The sequence below is a fragment of the Podarcis vaucheri genome, assembly GCF_965113315.1.
Source record: "Podarcis vaucheri genome assembly, chromosome: 10".
NCBI lineage: Eukaryota > Metazoa > Chordata > Lepidosauria > Squamata > Lacertidae > Podarcis > Podarcis vaucheri.
Window position 1 is genome coordinate 69637873 of NC_138748.1, and position 11770 is coordinate 69649642.

Sequence of the window (11770 nt, forward strand, 5' to 3'; positions counted from 1 at the left end):
TTTTCCTTCCGAGCTCTGGAGTTTTGTGATAATGTGGAGGGCATGAATCTGGAACACTGTTGACTAAATATCAGAAAGAACTTTCTGACGGTAAGAGCTGTTCAACAGTGGGATGGTCTCCCAGTAGTGATATATAGAAGTGAGCTGGACCGGCTGATCGCCGAAGAATGGATGCTTTTGAATTCTGGTTCTGGAAGAGACTCTTGAGAGTCCCATGGACTGCAAGAAGATCAGACCTATCCATTCTGAAGGAAATCAGCCCTGAGTGCTCACTGGAAGGACAGATCCTGAAGCTGAGGCTCCAAGACTTTGGCCACCTCATGAGAAGAGAAGACTCCCTGGAAAAGACCCTGTTGTTGGGAAAGATGGAGGGCAGAAGGAGAAGGGGACGACAGAGGACGAGATGTGGGACAGTGTTCTCGAAGCTACCAGCATGAGTTTGACCCAACTGCTGGAGGCAGTGGAAGACAGGAGTGCCTGGCGTGCTCTGGTCCAGGGGGTCACGAAGAGTCGGACACGACTAAATGACTAAACAACAACAACAACAAAGTAATCATTAATCACTCTTAAAACATTGCTCTCCGATACCTCTTGAATAACACTTTGCCTGGGAAAAACAAATGTGACTCCCTCCCCAATCTACAAATCTACTCAACACACAAGGAATACATACTCTGGATGGATCAGAACTCAACGACCCAACCAGCTCAGGACCGACTAACCCGAAGCTCTTTGGACACTCATAGCACAGATATAAAAATTCTAGTCTTTTCCCGTTCTCTCTTCCTGCACCTGATACTCAGGTATACTACCTCTGAAAACTGAGGTTCTTTTAGCGATCGCAGCTAAATCCACTGGCTCAAAGGCACCCCAAGGTCAGGTTAATCTGGTCCCACGATTTGCAGGATGGTCTGATGCTGCTTTAAATGCCCACGGAGTGGAAAAAAAGGGATTTAATCCACAGGCATGCTGGCAACTGCTGGATGACGAGTAACAGCCCCCAGTCCAAAGGGGGAAGAATGCGCACCAAGATCTAACTTCAAACATTCTGCAGTTATTGTTTACATAGCGCCATTGGCGCGCCTGCTTCTTTGACATATTTCAGCCTTGGCACCAAGGCAAGTTGTGAGGATCGGGCCCTGGCTTGAGCTAAACCATAAGCACAGTCTGTTTCAGCTCCTTTCGGACAGCGCATTTGGACTCTGCTGCCTGTTTGGAGTAGAGATTATAGCATTTGGTGCATGCTTCTAGCTGCACGCTGCACCACCAAGCCCTTTTCAGCTCTGCTTTAATGGAAAAGCACTGGAAGTTAAAGTCACGGGAATCTTGCAGATACAGCTCTAAACTTTCAACTCCCCCTCCTCCTCCCTGCTGTGGAGTCCAGATTAAGATCCGGTTAACCCTCTGCTTCAAGCCATTTTACTCGCCGCTAATAACATCCGAAAGGGATGCGGGTGGCGCTGTGGGTTAAACCACAGAGCCTAGGACTTGCCAATCAGAAGGTCAGCGGTTCAAATCCCCGCGACGGGGTGAGCTCCCGTTGCTCGGTCCCTGCTCCTGCCAACCTAGCAGTTTGAAAGCACATCAAAGTGCAAGTAGATAAATAGGTACCGCTCCGGCAGGAAGGTAAACGGCGTTTCCGTGCGCTGCTCTGGTTCGCCAGAAGCGGCTTAGTCCTGCTGGCCACATGACCCGAAAGCTGTACGCCGGCTCCCTCGGCCAATAAAGCGAGATGAGTGCCGCAACCCCAGAGCCGGCCACCACTGGACCTAATGGTCAGGGGTCCCTTTACCTTTACCTCAAGCCATTTTACTCACCGCTAATAACATCTGAAGGGCTGCTGGATCAGGCCAATGGGATATCTAGCCCAGCATCCTGTCCTCACAGTGACTAACCAAAACCCGATAGCAGGATTTGAGCATAAGAGCATTCTCCCCTCCTATGGTTTCAAGCAACAGATATTCAGAAGCATCACTGCCTCTAACTGAGATACTGGGGTAGGAGATTGAAAATAATACCAATATATTTCATATCTGGCAACCAATGCGTCTCTTGGGTTTCATATGGATGGTACATCGGTAGACGAGTCCCAAAAGCCTGGGACACAAATTTTCACGGCCCTCTTGCAGCTATGGTGGCCCATTTACCAGAACTAATGTATTTAGTGTTAACTCTGGAAGTGTGTACCCGATTCTGACCAAATAAGCCTCCCAGAGCCCAATATACATCATGGGAGATGCAACATCAGTGCAGCATTTACGTTTAAGCTAAACAAGCTATAAGCTTAGGGCCCCACTCTATTGGGGCCACCCCAAAAAATTAAAGGGAAAAAACCTGGATGTACATTTCCAAAATATAAGATAAAAAACAAATAAAACCTACATACAGCAACAGTGTTTTGTGTTGTGTAGGCTCCTATGATGTAAGTCATGGCCCCCACCTGCTAGCCTGCTCCCTAAAATATCACTGCTTTGCTCCTTTCTATATATATAGGGTGCCTATTTCTGTATGGACTGGTTGCATGACAACATGTGCAAATGGCTTGAGATACCTATTTGGTCCATCAATTAGCATATAGCATATATTCAGCACAAAAATCAGCGGCAATTTGTTGTTGACAAAGGACAGCTGGACATATCAAGTGCCCCATTACCTTCAGTGGTTTAGGGCCTCATCAAACCTAAATCCGGCCCTGTACAACATGCCCAGCAAGCTGTGATGTGGAAGGCATAGCTATCAACCGTCCCTTATTTGGCGGGAAACTCCCTTATTCCAGCGCCGTGTCCCGCTGCTGTCCCGGATTGATTATGTCCCTTAAATTTCCCAGGTTTCAAAGGAAGCAGCTCCTCTCCCTCCCTCCCTGCCGGCCAGGGAGGAGGGAGGCTCCAACTGTGTTGCTTGGCTGCATTGCTCACCCAATAAGGAGTTGGAGAACGACTGGGGGGTGGAGCTTGCGTGCCTTGTGCCAATCAAATCAACCGCCTTGCCTGGGGACTCGCCTTTGCTCAGTGCTTCCCAGCGGAGAGGTGACGCTGGTTTTCCTTGCTGCATCCCCTTTGCCGGGTTGCTGCGCTGTGGGAACCACCGCTTGAGGCTTCATTTGGCTGCTAGCTGGGCTTTCTGCCCTTGGGTCGGAGGGTCTCAGAAGTTGAACATACCTGTGCTTCGAAAATCCCTTATTTTGGCTGCTGATTCCTTATTTTTGAGGCTGCTGCTCCCTTATTTTCAAATCTGTAAGTTGACAGCTATGGTGTTAATTGGGTGACGGGAAAAATCTGTGCAGTAATTTGCACCCAGTTCCTGCAGGACTGAAGCTGGCAAGTTGCAGACAGTGTTTTCTTAAGCAACTTTTTTAAAAAAAGGAGCATCAAAAGTACAAAAAAAAGAGAATCGACGTCACAAGAGTTTCTTTTAAGATGTGCTTTAATATTTAGCATTTACACAAATCCAGGGTGTGCAAAGCTTCAGGATCCTTGCCAGAAGCCAAGAAGATTATCCCTTGATGGCAGATATGTGAGGGTTAGAGCAGAAGGTGGAAAGTTTAATGTCTTACCTAAAGCCCCCACTATGGCAATAAAGGCAGCGTTAGGACCGGGGGCTGCCCGATTCACCGCTCAACCTTCCTGCAAAAAGGCAGCGCCTTTCCAAGCTTCAAAACAGATGGTTTTAACTTAATCCTTGGAAAGAAATTTTCTGGCTACATGCCGTTTAAATTGACAAGAACAGCGGGGGCTGGCTCAATGGTTTTGACTCATACGAAAGAATCTTTCGGTTGGGAAAGCCATTACCCCCTTATAAGTACTTGTAATCAGAGTCCTTTTACTATATACATTCTGCGCTTATGCATGCTTACTCACGAGCAGCGAACTCCTATACATGTCTGCTCAGAAGGGAATGCAGTGGAGTTTGATGGAACGCACTTCTAGGTTATGTGCCTATGGGATCCCTCCACAAGTCCCACAACATTCAGGGATGGGAGTTTACTCCCAAGAAAGTAATTGGACAGAGAACTGCAATATTGTAGCCTGATTATTGCGGTGGGTTCTTTGTGTGGGTGTCAGTGCAAGCGACGGCAGGCTTGAGAACTAAAGCCAAATTTTTAGAAAATCTTGGGTCAGCGCTGCCTCAGGGAGAGTCCCTCCAAAAGGTTTTCATCTCATTGTATAGTTGCAGAGTTGGCCCATCCATGAAGCACCTGCCTCAGGCAGCGGAAGTGCAAAGGGATTCCCACCACTGTTGGCAGAACTATTTAGTTCTGTGTAACTCACTTCTGACAAACCTAGACAGCATCTTAAGGACCAGAGACATTACCTTGCCAACAAAGGTCCCTATAGTTCAAGCTAGGGTTTTCCCAGTAGTGATGTATGGAAGTGAGAGCTGGACCATAAAGAAGGCTGATCGCCGAAGAATGGATGCTTTTGAATTCTGGTGCTGGAGGAGACTCTTGAGTGTCCCATGGAGTGCAAGGAGATCAAACCTCTCTATTCTGAAGGAAATCAGCCCTGAGTGCTCACTGGAAGGACAGATCCTGAAGCTGAGGCTCCAAGACTTTGGCCACCTCATGAGAAGAGAAGACTCCCTGGAAAAGACCCTGATGTTGGGAAAGATGGAGAGCACAAGGAGAAGGGGACGACAGAGGACGAGGTGGTTGGACAGTGTTCTCGAAGCTACCAGCATGAGTCTGACCAAACTGTGGGAGGCAGTGGAAGACAGGAGTGCCTGGCGTGCTCTGGTCCAGGGGGTCACGAAGAGTTGGACACAACTAAACAACAACAACAACTCACTTTTGATGCCATTTAAACAAGTGGCCATCTCTGCTTGACAAGCTAATGAATGTACACTTTGTGAAGACCTAATAACCAGCTTGCTTGCTTGCTTATGTGATAGCTACATACAAAGAGAGAGAGAGAGCTAGCTATAGAACAGCTGTTTGTATAACACAGGAAGTAGGTGGTTTCTTCACAGGAAGTAGCTGCAAAACAGGAGGAGACCAAGCTGCATGGGGGGAAATGCAGAACTGCAAGCAGGAAGGAAATGTCCATGCCAGAAGGACAACAACAACTGCCTGCGAGGCTGTCCAGGATCGTACTCCTGTTTCTGATAGGTGCTCTGCTGACTCTGTACATTCGCAGCCTTTCATCTGCATCCAAGAGGGGGCATAGGAAGATCTCTGTTGGGTCAGAAGAAAGGTTCTTATCGTCCTATGAGCCTGGCTGCAGGATCCGACCAAAGGAGGTCTGTCTAGCCCAGCACCCTGTTCTCAGCGTGGACAAATGTCTCTGGGAAACCTGCAAGCAAGACCTGAAAACCTGTAGACCCTGAGAGACAACAGGACTGCTCAAGGTGCCCCAACTATAAAATTGGAGAAATCGAGAGATATATAGCTGCACCAGCAGCATATCTCTTCTTTTTCGTATCCAAAAATGCAAGAAGGGCCTTTACACTCGCCAGAAGCTCAGCTCTGCCCTTGCCAGTCCTGGAAGGATCCTTTAAAAAACTCTCATATGCTCAGAGACTTTGCGCCTGTTCATTGGGGGAGATAGGAAGCCCAGAGCACTTGTTCTTTATATGTCCCTTTTATGAAGAGGCACATAGTGAGACCATTGATCCCCTACTGGTGAGGCTCGCTGACCTCCCGGAAAAGCAAAAATTCAACCTTTTCCTGTTAGGCAAAGATCATAAGATGACCCGGATGGTCACCAGATTCTGTGTACAGATCTGTAGGCACAGACCATCCCCCGACCCAAACTAGTTCATTAAGAAAATCCCCAAATTCGGTTCCATGGGAGACTCTGGGTCATCTCTCTGCGGTAGCTTATCTTAAAGTTTTAAGTGTCTATACGCTTATCACATTTATAAATTTTAAATTTATTGTTGTACATTGTTTTAAATGTTTTGTTTTCCTTCTGGGATTGTACCCCCAAGTGTGTTTTATAAGCTGGTCTCTGACCGTAATAAATTATCTATCTATCTATCTAGCCATTGAGGCTAGCACCCCATTACTCTCCAGCATTCCTCGGATGAAAATAGGGCCATTTCTCACTCCCTGCAACTGACCCTCCTCAATCCCCCATTTTTGGTGCCCCCCCCCGGAGCATTTCCTATCAGAAGAAGGGCAAGTGCCATCGTTGTTACACCAATGGGACACAGCAGCCACTACAAGCTGCCCAAGGGAGGAGGCTGGCAGCAAAGGCCATGGGGAGGCAATGAGATGGCTCCATTGCAGCTGCCACAGGACAAGTGCCAGCTCCTCCTTCTCCTTGTGCTCCGGTGGGGGGAATAAGGACATTTCGGGATCAAATCAGAATCTGGGATGGCTTTCGCAATTCCAGGACTGTCCCTGGGGAAAAGGGACACTTGGAGGGTATGGGACGCATTCATAGCCTTTTGTTCCTCCATAAATTTCTCTAGCCCTATGCGGCCTAGGACCCTCGTACCTACAGGACCGCCTCTACTGGTATGCCCTGTGGAGGACCTTAAGGTCCACAAATGACAACACTTTGGAGGTCCCAAGCTGCAAGGTGGTTAGACTGGCCTCAACTAGGGCCAGGGCCTTTTCGGTACTGGCCCCGACTTGGTGGAACGCTCTGTCCCAAGAGACTAGGGCCCTGTGGGACTTGACATCTTCCCGCAGGGCCTGCAAGACAGAGCTGTTCCGCCTGGCCTTTGGTTTGGACTCAGTCTGACCCTTATGTTTCCCTCCCCTTATGATTGATTTATAGGCTACTTTTAAAATGAGGCTGCATTTTAAATTGTATTTTAACCCGTATTTTTAAAAACTGTTCCCCCCCCTTTTATGTTTTCTTATAATTTTATTGCTGTTTGCTGCCCTGAGCACGGCTCTGGCCGGGGAGGACAGGGTATAAATTATTATTATTATTATTATTATTATTATTAGTCCTTTTAGAGCTGTCCAAGTTGGTGGCCACCGCTACCTCTTCAAAGTGTTTGAGATGCTTACATCGGACGGGAGTCAGCCCCGAATCCTGCGGGGTGGGGCATTCCACCCCAAACTTTCTCAAAAAGCAGGTTTCATACTTCTCAGCTGCATACATTTGAAGCACATTGAAAGTTCATATACCCAACGGCGGAAGCAATGTGCTTTTAAATGTATTCAGTGTATGCAGCCTGCATCGTATTCAAGAGTCAGCTGTTCGTTGCCGTACGGTTCGTGGTAACCACCTGGGAATGTTCTTCTGGAATCTGCTTTGTCATTTGAAATTGTTGGTTTGGCTCCCACCCTCTGGAGCAGTAGAAAAACAAGCTAGCTCCATCTTCCATGTGACAGCCATTCAGATATTAGAAGATGGCTATCGCTTTTGAATTCTGGTGCTGGAGGAGACTCTTGAGAGTCGCATGGACTGCAAGAAGATCAAACCTCTCCATTCTGAAGGAAATCAGCCCTCAGTGCTCACTGGAAGGACAGATCCTGAAGCTGAGGCTCCAAGACTTTGGCCACCTCATGAGAAGAGAAGACTCCCTGGAAAAGACCCTGATGTTGGGAAAGATGGAGGGCACAAGGAGAAGGGGACAACAGAGGACGAGATGCTGGGACAGTGTTCTCAAAGCTACCAGCATGAGTGTGACCAAACTGCGGGAGGCAGTGGGAGACAGGAGTGCCTGGCGTGCTCTGGTCCATGGGGTCACGAAGAGTCAGACACGACCAAACGACTAAACAACAACAATCATATCATCTGTCTCCTGTTCTCCAGGTTAAATACCCAACTCCTTCAACTGTTCCTCATGCAGCTTGGTTTCCAGACCCTTGATCTGCAAGGATCAATATCCTTCTGAAACTGTGGTGCACAGGACTCTAGGTGGGATCTGACAAGAACAATACATGTTTTTATACTGCTGTTCTTTTTTGATGTGTGGAATTATTTTATTTTTAATTTCCCCCCTTTCCTTTATTTATTTATTAAATTCATATTACACGTTAGTTACTGTACAATTTCAGCACTGTACATAACATAGGTAAAGGTAAAGGGACCCCTGACCATTAGGTCCAGTCGCGGACGACTCTGGAGTTGCGGCGCTCATCTCGATTTATTGGTCAAGGGAGCCGGCGTCCAGCTTCCGGGTCATGTGGCCAGCATGACGAAGCCGCTTCTGGCGAACCAGAGCAGCGCACGGAAACGGCGTTTACCTTCCTGCCAGAGTGGTACCTATTTATCTACTTGCACTTTGACGTGCTTTCAAACTGCTAGGTTGGCAGGAGCAGGGACCAAACAACGGGAGCTCACCCCGTCGTGGGGATTCGAACCACCGACCTTCTGATTGGCAAGCCCTAGGCTCTGTGGTTTAACCCACAGCGCCACCCGTGTCCCTTGTACATAACATATATTATATTCAATATACAGATTCCCCACATTCCCCTATACCCTATTCACCATTTACCCAAATACACATGTGACTTCCCTCACCCACGTCCATGATGTCCTTCTCACTACATTAAAACTCGATCATTGTGTTTGTATTTATTCATCACATTGATCAGTCCTCTATTCCAGAATTACTGCATCTTAGCTTAATGAACAAAATCAGTACTTATCCAAAGATTTCCATTGAAGTAAGGTTGTAGAATATATTCTTCAAGACACTTCCATTCCTTTCTTAATTCTTGTTTAGATTGCATTCTAATTAGAATTTATACCGCTGTTCTATTGGTTCTGGGCTATAGTTACTATATTTTAAGGATATGTTTTGTTTTTTATATGGCACACCACTTAGACTATAAGAGCAGCTTGACAGTGGAATGGTAGTGGATTCTCCCTCAATGGAGCTTTTTAAGCAGAGGTTGGATGGTGTCCTAGACTGGCTGGATGCAATTAATATTTAAATCATAGTACAGTGGTGCCCTGCAAGACGAATGCCTCGCAAGACAGAAAACTCGCTAGACGAAAGGGTTTTCCGTTTTTTGAGCTGCTTTGCAAGATGAATTTCCCTATGGGCTTGCTTTGCAAGACGAAAAACGGAAACATCTTGCAAGTTTGTTTCCTTTTTCTTAACACCGTTAATACAGTTGCGACTTGACTTCGAGGAGCAACTCATAGAACACGGTGTGGTAGCCTTTTTGAGGTTTTTGAAGACTTTGGTGATTTTTGAAGCTTTTCCAAAACTTCTTTTAAACTTTTAAAACTTTTTTGGGGGGGTTTTGGATTTTGGGTTGGGGTGTTTGGAATTCAAGGACTTGGTGTTGGGGAGGGGTTTGCAAGAATCTGGAAGCTTGTGGGTTTTTTCTGCATTTTTATGATTTTCTGTAACCATTGGGCCACTCTGCTGTTTTTTAAAAAAAAATTCTGGATTTGAATTTCTGTGTGGTGGGTGGCTGGGGGAACAGTTGAGGAGGGGGTTCTTCAGAAAGAAGCAAAGAGTGGAAGAGGAACCTTCTTCGAGTTGCCCCCCAGAGTCTTAGAAAATGTACTGTACACTTTGTTGATTTTTAAATGTTTTTCTGTCATGTTTAGAAACTTAATTTATTGTTCCTTCAATTTTTGAAATGCTCTTTACCATATGTGTGACTTTAAAGAGCACTTAATAAACTCTTGTTGTACCAAATTTGGCTTTGTTTGGACTTTTTTTGACCATAGGAATGCATTAATTGAATTTCAATGCATTCCTATGGGATTTCGTGCTTCACAAGACGAAAAATTGCTAGACGAAAAAACTCGCGGAACGAATTAATTTTGTCTTGCGAGGCACCACTGTATAGCTTTGGAAGTGGATATAGGCTGTAGGGTTAGAAGTAGAAGATAGTGTATTTTAAAATAGTATTATTTGTAAGTGATAAAATGTGAAGTTTTCTATGGTTAAAGTGTGATTTTAAAAAATGGTTAGAAATTATGATATATGTAAACTGCTAAAGATGAAGTACAGTGGTACCTCGGGTTAAGTACTTAATTCGTTCCTGGGGTCCGTTCTTAACCTGAAACTGTTCTTAACCTGAAGCACCACTTTAGCTAATGGGGCCTCCTGCGGCCGCCGTGCCGCCAGAGCACGATTTCTGTTCTCATCCTGAAGCAAAGTTCTTAACCTGAAGCACTATTTCTGGGTTAGCGGAGTCTGTAACCTGAAGCGTATGTAACCTGAAGCATATATAACCTGAGGTACCACTGTAAAATGAAAATTAGATAGGTGGGACGTGGGGAAGCCCACCTAACAATGTTTAGAAAAATAAGGATAAGAATCTGTTGGTATTGTTTGTTTTTCTGTTTGTGTTCTTTATTTGTGCTATAAAATTAATAAAAAAATGGGGGGGGGAATATAGACTTGCTGGATGGAGAGGAATGGTGGGAGGCAGCAACTGAGGGAGCCCCCAAAGGAAGAAGGTTCAGAGTCTGGGGATTGGTGGTGGGGCGACGATGAGTGGTCAGAGGGAGAAGATTGGGAGAAGGGGGCATTGGAAGCTGAAGGGGTAACAGGGTTTAGTGCGCAGGAAGAGGCTGTGGCAGAGAAGTCCAGAATCGGAGGCAGAGGTGGAGAATGGAGAGGAGTGGGGGAATCCAGAGGCAGAGATGAGGAAGGTTGGTGAAGAAGCCAGGGTGTCTCCCCCTCCTGCTTCAACCAGCTCCCCTCTCTTCTGGTCTGCCAGAACCAGAAGCGATATGAAGAGAGAGGAGCAAAGGCAGGCATGCTGGCATAGTCTCAAATTGCTTGGGAACAACCCGGAGGAGGAGGATACTTAGACAACTGTGGGAAGGTGGGGAACTGCTTCATCATCGTCAGCAGCAACAACATCATTTTATTCGTAGGCCGCCTTTCCATAGTGAAAACAATCCTCAAGGTGGCTTACAGCATGACAAGATTTACAGTCATACCTCGGGTTACAGCCGCTTCAGGTTGCGTTTTTTCAGGTTGCGGACTGCCGAAACCCGGAAGTACAGGAACGGGTTACTTCCGGGTTTTGGCAGTCGCACATGCGCAGAAGCGCTAAATCACACTTTGCACATGCGCAGAAGCGCTGAATCGCAACATGCGCAAACGCGCAGACGTGGGTTGTGAACGTGCCTCCCGCACAGATCATGTTCACAACCCGAGCGTCCACTGTACATAATTACCAACTAAACAGAAGTCATAAATAATAATTAAAGCACCTCAAAAGGTACACAACCAAATGGAAAACGATTTCCACATCAATCATAAAATCTAAAACTAAAAAAGACAATATTAATGTCAATAACAATTTAAAATGACATAGATAAAAAATATAAAAAAACCAAGTTAAAATAAAAACAAGTTAAAAATGGGGAAAGAGCTACGGGGACGAGTTGCTGAGCTCACTAGGCCTCGCACCCAGAGTCAACCTTGTTTCCTTGCAGAAAGAGCCAACTTCACTGATGCCATGTGATTTATTGCTAACCTGTTCCTGACTCCCGCTCCTGACAGATGGCCATTGTCGTGACGGCGGAAGCAGCCATTGCACCACTGCAGCTGCATGTGGAGGATTCTGAGCAGAGGATCCCGGCGCTGGCGGCAAACCGCTATGTACAGCGCATGTGCGGCATCGCACGCATGCTCTCTACATAGCGACAGTGCATGTGCAGTGTACATAGCGGTTTGCCTCCGCGCCACTTGGGCGCTGTACATCGCTGCTACAGCCGCATGTAGAGGATCCTCCGTTTGCAGCTGTAGTCGTGAGCAGAGGAGCCCGGCACTGTCCGTACAGCGCTGGAGCGGCGGCAAACCGCTATGTACAGTGCATGTGCAGTGGCGTACGTATGCCCAGTCTCGGGTGTCACGCCTTCGTTCGCCCCTGGTGTTATGTGCTCAC